Genomic DNA, 13383 nt, shown 5'->3' on the forward strand with positions numbered 1-13383 from the left:
GGAGCTTTTCGTTGTGTTGTGTGATTGAATAAACACCGTTTAGTGAGATCGGCTGGAATTCAACGTTGAAATCTGTGCTTGGAAAATCGCTTTTCGCAGGCAGGGATGCCATTCTCCCCAGTGTAAGCAGGGTGATGAGTAGAAAAGACACCTCGCACTATGACAAAAGCAAACTCACCCGAGAGATCTTTATTTTGCTTTCAGTTTCTATCGCTTCTCCCACTTCGCAAACAAATACAGTTTCTGACCTCGCACCTCCACCTGTCCAACACACCGGAGCGTATGAGTGATCACGTAGTGACGTATTTCTATCTGTTCTCAGTATGTTGGCAGTGACGTATGTCTATCTGTTCGGTGATGTTCAGCAATGTTTACAACATTTTTGCTTCTAACACCAGCAAGCTGCCTGTTGGCCCAGACCTTATATAAATGTCATTGCATCAGCGCACCATTATTGAAATTTGCTTCAGTTTAGTCGACAGACAGACATTGGACAGAGATCGATTAGGATCACAGCGGGAGTTCCACAAGGCTCCATCCTTGGTCCAACGCTCTGGACCGGGATGTAAAATGGCGTGCTAACGCTGAAGCTGCCCAAAGGAGTTGAGATCGTTTGCTTTGCGGACGACATTGTCTTGACGTTAACATGCGAGACGCTGGAAGAGGTAGAAATGCTGGCGACCGATGGCGATCGAAATGATGGAGTGAAGCTGCAGATAGTCTATCATAAAACGGAAGTTCTATTGGACAGTAGCTGTAAAGCGGTACAGCGGGAAGATATCAACGTCGGGGGCATGCCATAACCTCAAAGTGGAAGACAGCGAGTGCTACAGGCGGAGGAAAGCCGGAAGAGTACGGAAAGTTGTGAGAGCGGAGTCGTTGGCTAAGTGGCAACAGGAGTGGAACACGGCAGAGAATGGTAGATGGACACGTAGACTAATAAAGAGATGAACCAGCCTCTGGCTGCAAGTTTCGCTATTAAACCTAACCACGTAGACTAATACAGATTTTTTTCGACCAGAAATCACGGAAAATGCCACTTAACGCAGTTCTTGTTTGGCCGCGGCTGCATCAGGAAGTATCTGCTTCGGTTCGAACACGCAGTGTCACCCCTCTGTTCGGATTGCGGTAACGTGGATGAAACGTCGGAGCATGCGGTCCTCGACTGTTCAAGGTTCGAGGCAGTTTTGTGAAGGGAGATGCCTGTCCTTAACGTGGAGAATGTCGTCGATGAAATGTGTCGAGAGTAAGGCACTTGGAATGCCGTCAGCAGCTACAGCGAAAATGGAGAGAGGAGCAGCGATCTAGCCACACCAGAACACCCGATGAATATTGACGAGATGCCGCTTCAAGTTGAATACCGTGACCACTTTTAATGTTTTTTTTCTCCATTTGCCCTGCAAAGCACAACATTCACAACCACCTTTTCGGTACCGTCCTCAAACCTCAACACAAAGGCTTTCGGTGAAATGGCTTTCGGCCAAATTTTGCATAGTAAATTTTTCTTCGCCCCTCCCTAGCTCAAAACCTGGCTACGCCCTTGCCTTTGTATACGTTTATCAGCCATTTTATTGATGTTTTCACTCACTCACGTTAAGATCTGCCGGAATCTTTGGAGAAACAATAACGCATTTGCGCTGCCATCTTTCTCACGGAAGTGAGTGTATAAACAGACAAAAAGTAAACTGTCAACATTCTCACTCTCTCGTGCTGTGTCTAAAAATCTCTCCAGTGGTGCCAGGAAAAATCTCCGAGGAGACAAGCAGAGATTCACCCCAGAGAATGATATCTCTTGCACCCGGGTGATTCTCCCCAGATAATTTTCAACTCTGTTCGCAGGCAATCGGTGATAATTTTAACTATCATAGCCGCAATTACACATTCGTGCAATTTTCAATAAAGACATTTTTAAAAATGACAAATTCTTAAATTCAATAGACGCGTAGAAATATTTCTGATCGATTGGTGATAAAATTATTGAAATAGGTCCAGGGGCAGCTGAGTTATTAAAGTTCAAAATCTTTCATAATTTTGTTACATGTTCCATTTTAGGTTTTCACAAAACGTACCCCCATATTGAAATCACAGACGTAGTTCTACGTCAAAATTATCATATTTTATATTGGACGTTAAGCATGGAATTTGTGCAATGCAAATCTAACCAATTGAAACCTGACCAATTGAAATCTAAGCATTTGGAAATTTAAATTAAAAATTGAAAATTCATACATACATAATACTTAATAAAAAAAACTTCTAACTGTCAAAACACAGTAAGTTCAGTGCTTCGCACACGCCAGCATTTTCCGCTCCATTGTTGTTGATTCTCTCGGCTGTTTTCATCAGTTAAGAGCCTAGTTGTACTACTAACTCCAATCAAGTTGATTGGTGATCGAAGTAGCAATCAGCAGAGCACCTACCCGTATGTTTGTGTGTTTGCTTGTGCGTGGGTGCACTTCCCTAGCTAATGATGATGGCCCTCGACTACCGAGGCCTACGGATGATGATGTCGAGCCTATTGGGATGCCGTTTTTCCACTGAATATTGTTTCTGTGCTGTCTCTCTTTCTATTTCCTGTCTATATTCTTCTCCACTTCACTCTATCTGACGACCAGTGGAGCGTGTTTGTCAGTAGATTGCGTCCAATTAAATACGATACACTGAGCAGGATTTGTTCGAATCCATGCTTACGATAGCTTTAAACCGTATTGAATTCGACGGAAAAAGAAAAACCTTCAATGTTGTTCCACAAATGTGAAAAACGGTTCCAATCCAGCGTGTCGGCTAGCGACAAAACACGGGTACGGCATGTTGACGACATCCTCTCGTCTGGGAAACGATGATAACCGAAAGCCACTGATAAGGCTTTTGTTAGCACTCTCGCCTTGCGCTCTAAATGCAACTATTACCCCACTAAACTGTCACTATTGGCAACTGTACCCACCTACACGGTAGGAAGAAGCCCATCACGACGAGATACCTCACCCCGGCACCACACGCTCTCCGGTAAGCAATTTGTGTGCAGAACCGAACCCACTTTGTAAGCTGTCATGTTCATGTGGCAATTTTCGAGATGATTTATGAGGTGAGCTGGAAAACGATAAAATATTTGACAGCAGCCCACAACGCCATGGCGCTTATAACTATCATCGGCAGTACTAGCGCCAGAGACTGCAGCAGCAGTAGCATGGTGTGAAAGGATCCCGTTGAAGCGCACTGGCATATGACAGGCCAGCCCGACCAGATGAACGTTATGGAACAAGCGAGCGCCGGGGATATACAAGTGTCCGGTTTGCTCCTTCGGCGGTGGGTCGAGCGTTGGTGGAATTTGAGATAACCTAGCAATTCAGAAAACCATAGTGAGGCCAATGTTTACTTTATCACAATTAAGAATCCGATGGGATTAAAATTCTGACATGGCATAAACATTTTCCCAAAAATCTCCACTTTGGCACACCGTACTCAGTCTGAACGGATAAACTCAGGACAAACTGCACCAGCACTTTCCATCAGTAGTTTTGACAACGGGAAAACAACCCCTTCGCTTGCAACCCACCCCCGCCCCCTTTCAGATTCAAGAAACACAATCCAACACAAGCAACTGGAGCGAAATTGTAAATGATGGACCTATCGAAGCACCTCTCCTCGCTCAGATCCGTGGTAGTTAGTCGTGTGCATCGGTTGATAGTTACCTACCTACATACAACAAAACATGGTGTAACATTTTAAACGGGTACCGAATTTATCGACAGCGCGTTTGTTCGGCAGGAGCCGGGATAAAATTTGTGATTGATGGACAATTCAATAAGTGGATATTGACTGAGCTGTCGGAGCTGGTGAGTCGTAAATTTTTGCTGTTAATTGCAGTTCTGTAGGAAACACTACAAATTGCTAGACTGTGGTGAAGGGCGACTCGGAAAATTAGAGTTTAAATATGAATAGTTTAAAATAAATCAATCGTCTAAAGAAAAATTGTGTTGCGGAAAGCTGTTATTAGGAGTGATCTGTTATTTGATCTATTGTCGAAGGTGTCATTACTTTGATAGCAAAAGTTTTCCTGGATCTTGAATGTGTTTCTACGGTCGTAGGTTTCAAAATTTGTTTATGTTTTAACTTGATCCTGAAAATTCGCTCAGTGTTCAAGACTCCATTGTGGGATGTTCTCAAAAACTTCTTTTAGAATAATCGTCAATCTATGCAGCGTCCGCGCTTCTATTTGCATTTTCTCAGCGCCATGCAAACATATGACGTATTTTTTATTATACATTAATTTGCTGCTTGCTTCTAATGTCGGCCTGTAGCCCATAATTTGGGCCCAAAAATAAATTCAACAATCGACTAAATTTTCAATACCGACCAAAAATATCCATTAGTACCGTCCCAATGACGCGTTCATCTAGATAAATTTGATAAATAGCAGATTTTTGACGATGGGCCCAATCTTAGATCCATAGACCAACATTAGAGCCATTTTCCCTAATTGTTCAAAACTGTTTGAAACAGTTCTTTGAACGCTTCAAAAATCAGTGTGACCGGTGTCGGTGACTATTGTCGGCTGCCTTGAATCGATAGCCACTAGCTATGAATTTGGGATTCGCAAGTTCCATCCTGCTCCAACAGATCGATCTCTCGACCACGATCTCGATAATAGATAACAGCCGATTATCCTCTTCCGCAGGCCGATCGTAACTCACCACCACATAGCTTATGTGTGTTTGGTCGATGTTGCTGATATCACCACACCGTAAACAACGAGCTCCTGCCTATCTGTTCTGGATATAGTGCAGTTGTAGCCAACGACACAAGGGATAGTGGACTGTATACAAAGATGATGATCATTCCAGTGTTGTAGCGCGAGGGGTTCAAGGTGATTCCCAACATTCCCACCCATAAATAACTGCATTTCTGAAAAGAAAGGTTAAAGGTTTCCTCTTCGACAGGGATAGGACGGGATAGGGTACACGGGTAATTGATCCTTTAGACAGTTAGTTGATGTTCTTCGATGCCTGCTGAAGATGGCAAGATACATATTTTCTCCACCGGTCTTGTCAGAACACCTCCTGTTGTCTTCAAAGTTACCACACGCACAATGCCATCCGGTCCAGGGTGGATTTCTTGGATTCTGCCCATTTTCCAACGCAGATGATCACAAGTTTGCCATTCGCGATCTCTACTGGCGGGCGCCAGCGTTTCACACGTCCTTGCAGACTGTAAGGAAGATCCTACCAGAAAGTGCGCTGGAGTTAATGGCTCTAAATCACTGGGATCATCGAAGCAGGTTGTGATTGGTCTTGAATTCAGGCACCCTTTGACCTGAATGAGTAAGGTATTCATATCCTCCGGGGTGGTTGGATTATCTCCAAAAACTCTTAAAAGGTGGTGCTTGGCGGAGCGGACAGCCGCTTCCCAAAGGCCGCCGAAATGCGGCGCACTTGGAGGACTAAAAGGCCAATGCATCCCTTCCTCTGCACAAACATGTGACACCTGTTCGTGATGATCATTGTCCTTTAGTAGCCGAAGAATCTCTTGGAGCTTATTGCGAGCTCCGACAAAATTGGTGCGATAAATCTCCAAAGTGCTTGCAAAAACCTGTCCGTAGAGAGGTCGTAAACCAATTCCATATGCACGGCCTTAGTGCACATACACACGAATATGGCGACGTAGGCCTTTACCGCTGCCCGTCGTGGAACTGGTCGCAAATAAACAGGTCCAAAGTAGTCCACGCCTGTTTTCCCGAATGGACGAGAAGCCGTTACCCGTTGGTGTATTGTTGTGGCATTTATGTACCGTCTGCCTTGTCATGCCTCTTCCACGAAGTGGTCAGAATCGAAGCCTCACGACACTCAGAAGCAGCTGTGGTCCTGCATGAAGTAACCGTTCGTGATAGTGCCGTAGAACGAGTCGTGTGAAATGATGATGAGCTGGGAGTACCATGGGGTGTTTAGTTTCGTACGATTCTTGTGAGTGCTCTAATCGTCCACCAACTCGAAGGAGATTGTCGTTCGAAATCATGGGATGAAACCACCGTAACGGGGATTGTCCTGACATGTACTCTCCCTTTGCTAGCGCTTTCCACTCCTTCGAAAATGCCTTCCATTGAACAAGACGAAGAGAAATCTTGACGTACGTTCCTCCTTTGGCGTGCGTAATAGCTTCATGAAACGTAAAAAAAAATGCAGTTCGACGAACCAAATCCGAATAGGACGAAAATTTCTCGATGAACTCTGCCTCTGGAGAGGCTATGACTGCAACTGCCGTGCGACGCATTTCCTCGTTTCCTTTTTCACAATTCCAGTTGCTAGGAGCTTCGGGCCATGCCCCCAAATATTGTTGCAGAGAACATCTTGAGGTTGGATTCCTTGGGAGATCTGGTCTGCCGGGTTGTGTACTCCTGGGACGTGCCGCCATTCTCCTTGTTCCGTTATAATCTGGCTTTTTACCCCCCTGTTGGCAATGAAGTTACTCCAAGTTGTTAGTGTGGCCTGGATACAACGCAGCACGCAGGTCGAATCCGTCCAGAAGAAGGCTGGTGCCGATAATTTGATAGAACGTTTTACCTTCTCGTACAGCTGAGTCACGAGTAGTGCTCCGCAAAGCTCCTACCTCGGGATTGTCTGGCACTTTAGAGGTGCAACTCTGGATTTGGACGTCAGCAGGTGTATAGCGACCTTCCCCTTTGAGCCCTGACTCCATATGTACAGGCACCCACCGTAGGCTTTCTCTGAGGCGTCAAAAAATCAATGAATGTCCACTGTAACTGCATCGGGAAGAATGAAACAGCGTTTGACCTTAAGTTCGGTGAGCAGAGGTAATTGTAGGTGAAATTTGATACTCTTTAGAATCTCATCTGAATTTCTTCTGATTCTTGATTTTTTTCTGGTTTGTTGTTGATTTCTTCTAATTCTTTAATTTTTTATATTCTGTTTCCATTATTTTTATTCCCTCCATTTTATTTTGATTCTCTTGATTTTGATTTTCTACATTTTTTTTTATTTTGATATTTATCAGATTTTCCTGAGATTTTCTCCTGGCTGCATTCCGTTTTTTATTCTCATGATTCTTTTATGTTTCTTATGTCGTGATTTTCTGTCTTTTTGATTTTTTGATTTTTTGATTTTCTAATTTTCTGAAATTCAGATTTATTGATTTTCTAACATCCTGAATTTCTGATTGACTAGTTTTCTGATTTTATGATTTACAGATTTTCTGATATTATGATATATTTATTTTCTGATTTCCTGATTTTATGATTATCGAAATTGAAGAAATTTCAGATTTTTGATTTTCTGATATCCTGTATTTCTGAATTACTGATTTCCTGATTTTCTGATTTCCTGATTTCCTGATTTCCTGATTTTCTGATTTGCTGATTTTCAGATTTTGAGATTTTCGGATTTTGAGATTTACGATTTTGATATTTTCTGATATCCTGATTTTAATATTTTTTAATTTCGTGAATTTTTGATTAATATCCTGAAATGCTGATCAACACATGCTCTGGTTTTATGATTAACAGATTTCATTATTTTCTGATATTTTGATTTACTTAGTTTGTGATTTTCTGATGTCCTAAATTTTTGAATTCCTGATTTTTTTTTGATTTTTGATTCCTGAAATTTGAATGAACTTATTTTCTGATTTTGTGATCACCTGATTTTCTAAATTTCTATTTTTTTGATTTTCAAAATTTAAATTTGTCTGATTTTCTGATCTTCTAATTTGCTGATATTTTCATTTGCCGATTTGCTGATTGTCTTGTTTTTTGATTTTCTGATTTCCTGTATTTCTTATTTGCTGATTTGGGGTTGTTCATAAACTACGTAGCCAGTTTAGGGGTGGGGTGGGGGTTTGGCAACTATACACGGTCCATACAAATCAAAAAATGTATGGACGATTGTCTACCCAAGGAGAGGGGGGTCACGAATCCCAAAAAACTGTCTACGTAGTTAATGAACAGCTCCTTGTTTGATTTTATACTGATTTAGCACTTATATGCATTTAATTTGGTGCTGATTATCTGCTGCTATACTGAGGTTTTTCCACGTTCGTTTGATTGAGTTTTTTGATCGACTTCTGATTTTTTCAGAGTTCTGTACTGGTTTACTGGTATTCAGACATTCTTATTTTCTGGTTTTCTTATTTTCTGATTTTCTGATTTTCTGATTTTCAAATTTTCTGATTTGCTGATTTACTGAATTTTAGATTTTCAATTTCTTTGGGTTTTATTATTTTTGGATTTTCTGATTTTCTGATTTTCTGATTTTCTGATTTTATTATTTTTTGACTTTCTGATTGTCTGATTTTCTGAATTTCTGATTTTCTGATCGTCTGTCTGTCTGATTTCCTGATTAACAGGATTTCTGATATTCTGAATAACTGATTTTCTAATTTTCTAAATTTCTGATTTATTGAGTTTCTGATATCCTGAAATCCTGATTTACTTATTTTCAGATTTTTTGATTTTCTTGTGTATTGAAATTTTGATTCACTGCTCTTCTGATTTTGTAATTTTCTGAGATAATGATTTTTAGAATTTATCATTTTTTTGATATCGTGAAATTCGAATTGACTGATTTTCTGATTTCCTGTTTGCCTGATTTTCTAAGTTTCTTATTTTTTTGTTTTTCAGAATACAAAATTTTCTGATTTTCTGATATTCTCATTTGCTGATTTGCTGATTTTCTTATTTTCTGTATTTCTGATTTGCTGTTTGCTGTTTGCTGTTGCAGTTATTTAATACTGATTTCCCACTTTTATGCATTTAACTCGGTTCTGATTATCTGCTGCTATAATGATGTTTTTCCATGTTCATCTGATTTTCTTCTGATTATCTCTGATTGTCATTGTAGTTTTTTTGATGGACTTCTGAAATTTTCTGAATTTTGTACCGATTCACTGGTGGCATTCTAATTTTCTGATTTTCTGATTTTCTGATTTTCTGATTTTCTGATTTTTTGATTTTCTGATTTTCTGATTTTCTGATTTTCTGATTTTCTGATTTTCTGATTTATGATTTTCTGATTTTCTGATTTTCTGATTTTCAGATTTTCTGATTTTCTGATTTTCTGATTTTCTGATTTTCTGATTTTCTGATTTTCTGATTTTCTGATTTTCTGATTTTCCGATTTTCAGATTTTCAGATTTTCTGATTTTCTGATTTTCTGATTTTCCGATTTTCAGATTTTCAGATTTTCTGATTTTCTGATTTTCTGATTTTCTGATTTTCTGATTTTCTGATCTTCTGATTTTCTGATTTTCTGATTTTCTGATTTTCTGATTTTCTGATTTTCTGATTTTCTGATTTTCTGATTTTCTGATTTTCTGATTTTCTGATTTTCTGATTTTCTGATTTTCTGATTTTCTGATTTTCTGATTTTCGATTTTCTGATTTTCTGATTTTCTGATTTTCTGATTTTCTGATTTTCTGATTTTCTGATTTTCTGATTTTCTGATTTTCTGATTTTCTGATTTTCTGATTTTCTGATTTTCTGATTTTCTGATTTTCTGATTTTCTGATTTTCTGATTTTCTGATTTTCTGATTTTCTGATTTTCTGATTTTCTGATTTTCTGATTTTCTGATTTTCTGATTTTCTGATTTTCTGATTTTCTGATTTTCTGATTTTCTGATTTTCTGATTTTCTGATTTTCTGATTTTCTGATTTTCTGATTTTCTGATTTTCTGATTTTCTGATTTTCTGATTTTCTGATTTTCTGATTTTCTGATTTTCTGATTTTCTGATTTTCTGATTTTCTGATTTTCTGATTTTCTGATTTTCTGATTTTCTGATTTTCTGATTTTCTGATTTTCTGATTTTCTGATTTTCTGATTTTCTGATTTTCTGATTTTCTGATTATCTGATTTTCTGATTTTCTGATTTTCTGATTTTCTGATTTTCTGATTTTCTGATTTTCTGATTTTCTGATTTTCTGATTTTCTGATTATCTGATTTTCTGATTTTCTGATTTTCTGATTTTCTGATTTTCTGATTTTCTGATTTTCTGATTTTCTGATTTTCTCTGATTTTCTGATTTTCTGATTTTCTGATTTTCTGACTTTCTGATTCTCTGATTTTCTGATTTTCTGATTTTCTGATTTTCTGATTTTCTGATTTTCTGATTTTCTGATTTTCTGATTTTCTGATTTTCTGATTTTCTGATTTTCTGGTTTTCTGATTTTCTGATTTTCTGATTTTCTGACTTTCTGATTCTCTGATTTTCTGATTTTCTGATTTTCTGATTTTCTGATTTTCTGATTTTCTGATTTTCTGATTTTCTGATTTTCTGATTTTCTGATTTTCTGATTTTCTGATTTTCTGATTTTCTGATTTTCTGGTTTTCTGATTTTCTGATTTTCTGATTTTCTGATTTTCTGATTTTCTGATTTTCTGATTTTCTGATTTTCTGATTTTCTGATTTTCTGATTTTCTGATTTTCTGATTTTCTGATTTTCTGATTTTCTGATTTTCTGATTTTCTGATTTTCTGATTTTCTGATTTTCTGATTTTCTGATTTTCTGATTTTCTGATTTTCTGATTTTCTGATTTTCTGATTTTCTGATTTTCTGATTTTCTGATTTTCTGATTTTCTGATTTTCTGATTTTCTGATTTTCTGATTTTCTGATTTTCTGATTTTCTGATTTTCTGATTTTCTGATTTTCTGATTTTCTGATTTTCTGATTTTCTGATTTTCTGATTTTCTGATTTTCTGATTTTCTGATTTTCTGATTTTCTGATTTTCTGATTTTCTGATTTTCTGATTTTCTGATTTTCTGATTTTCTGATTTTCTGATTTTCTGATTTTCTGATTTTCTGATTTTCTGATTTTCTGATTTTCTGATTTTCTGATTTTCTGATTTTCTGATTTTCTGATTTTCTGATTTTCTGATTTTCTGATTTTCTGATTTTCTGATTTTCTGATTTTCTGATTTTCTGATTTTCTGATTTTCTGATTTTCTGATTTTCTGATTTTCTGATTTTCTGATTTTCTGATTTTCTGATTTTCTGATTTTCTGATTTTCTGATTTTCTGATTTTCTGATTTTTTGATTTTCTGATTTTCTGATTTTCTGATTTTCTGATTTTCTGATTTTCTGATTTTCTGATTTTCTGATTTTCTGATTTTCTGATTTTCTGATTTTCTTTTTTTTTATCTAGTTCGTTTATTTGGAAGGCTCAATCGCGTTAGCTTTACGGAGCCGATAATTCATTGTTCACTTTGTGTAATAAAATTCACTTAATTCTATGTCTAGTAGGAGTTGGGCCGATTACTCGCGGCTTACTCGAGTTTCTGATTTTCTGATTTTCACATTTGTAAAACATCCTTGGAGAAGTTTGGCGACGAGCTAAGGGCTCTCTCATCCTTCCAACCGTGCTTGGATGCTCTGTGAATCATTTCGGTACTAACTCACTCATGTATCCTGGACACCTCCATAGGACCATTGCCAACCATTTCGGCCGATGCCAAAGTAAACTCGAAGAAAACTCAAGGACATTTCAAGTACAGCTATAAGATCGTTTAGTTGAAGTTCATGGATCTCTACAGAAATTCTAAAAATCTTCGGTAGAAGAAACTTGGAAGTTTTCCATGTTCTTAAAATAAATTCAGGAGTTCTAAGGAGAAGCTTAGGAGATCTTAGTTCAACCCAGTGTAGATGAATCATAGAGGTAACTCTAAGATCCCTGGGTCCCGAAGAAAATCATTATTATTTTTGGCTCACTCAGTACCAGAACAACGGTCCCAAGCAGTCCCAAGCTATTTCACTCACCCCTGCATGTTCTGCATGAATCCACACACCCCTGATGTTATCTGTCAAACTTTCATAGCGAATCAAAACAAACATAGTGTAGTAATAGAATTTCAACTAGAATAGGGTACGTTAATCGTTTGCTTGGGACCAATAGGCTACTAAAGTGGTGAGCCAATTTAAAATCGTTAGTTTCGTATTGATTGTTGGATGAATTGCGTTTGTTTTGAATATCTTCGATGTGAAATACGAGCGAAATGAACAAATTAGTTAATTATAAATCAGTTAATAAGCGCTTGTTAATATTCACCACTGCTTGATTATACCACTGACAGACATACAAAGCAGTACCGTTGTACCAACAATCAATACGAAACTAACGATTTAAAATTGGGTCACTACTTGACTAGCCTATTGGTCCCAAGCAAATCGATTAACGTACCCCATTCTAGTCGAAATTCTAGTATTACACTATGTTTGTTTTGATTCGCTATGAAAGAATGACAGATAACATAAGGGGCTCGTGGATTTTCCTATGTTTCGAGGGGTGTATCGATTAGGGTTGGTACGAAGATAGTACCAGAGCTGAGCCAAAAAGTTGAGCACGTTTCTGCGGAACCTTCTTGCCTTAGAGCTACCTTGGTTGGTCTATCTGTTAAGCAAACCCCACACGTATCAATATATTGACGCGAAGGGGAATTATTGACATTAATATTGATGATGTGAATACAGAAATATTGTCAATACCGATGTATTGACGTCAATATTGACAGTATTGACAATACGATTATTGTCAATAAAAGCAATCGTGTACGGTCCACATTAAGGTTGTCTTCATTTTCAGCTAAGTTGAGTGTAGAAGGAATGATTTTTGACAACACTGATCGGGACAAAAAATTTCTGAGAATGACGCAGTAAAGTATTGAAGCAGAACTAAAATGGATTAATTCATCGGCAACACATTGAATTGCGTTTCTCGTTAACAAACAATTTCATCTGAATAGGCAAAACCCATACTTCCTTTGTTCTGTACAACGAACTGAAATACGAACGTTGATTGTGCAGCAACATTCGGTAGGCGGCTTATGCAACCATTTCAATAACGAGCCAGAACTTCAAAAGCACATTATCACAGCATTTCTCGGAAAGTCACGCATTTTCCCATCCATGTTTTCAGACGCGGGTAGAGTCACTACAACAAATCGGTAACGCAGGAAGAAATTGTACACAGTTCATTGCACAGTCATCGTGTCGGATGAAGTCAAGAGATGCAAAGTACGTACTTGGTAATTATCATGGCAAAATACCACATGTGCCTTGCGAAAGCTTTCCGAGAAGGATTGAGTTTGCGGTTTGCCTTTCATTCGGTAGGTAATGCTGTTGGATTAGGATGGTGAAGATATGGAAATGAAGTCAACAATACGACTAGATAGCAAGGAGCAACGGACCTTCAATAGGATTAACCGCTAATCAACGGCTTCACTTCCCTCCCCAAGGACGGCGTGATCAGAGATATTATGCCTCAGATTATTTCGGCGGCGCCGAATGGGATTGAACCCAGGCCTACTGGGGTGAGAGGTAATCACGCTTACCACTACACCACCGGCACCGGTAGGATCAATTTTGGAAATGAAAATTT

General features: G+C 38.3%; 1 protein-coding gene across 2 annotated transcripts in view; it reads right to left on the reverse strand.

Annotated features, from left to right (window-relative positions):
* Positions 1-13383, reverse strand: part of LOC135707146 (uncharacterized) — a 291025-nt gene that overhangs the window by 188039 nt on the left and 89603 nt on the right. The gene's annotated exons all lie outside the window — the stretch shown is intronic.

The sequence above is a fragment of the Ochlerotatus camptorhynchus genome, unplaced genomic scaffold (genome assembly GCF_037179485.1).
Source record: "Ochlerotatus camptorhynchus isolate MF236.1 unplaced genomic scaffold, CSIRO-AGI_Acam_v1.1 ptg000304l, whole genome shotgun sequence".
NCBI classification, from domain to species: domain Eukaryota; kingdom Metazoa; phylum Arthropoda; class Insecta; order Diptera; family Culicidae; genus Ochlerotatus; species Ochlerotatus camptorhynchus.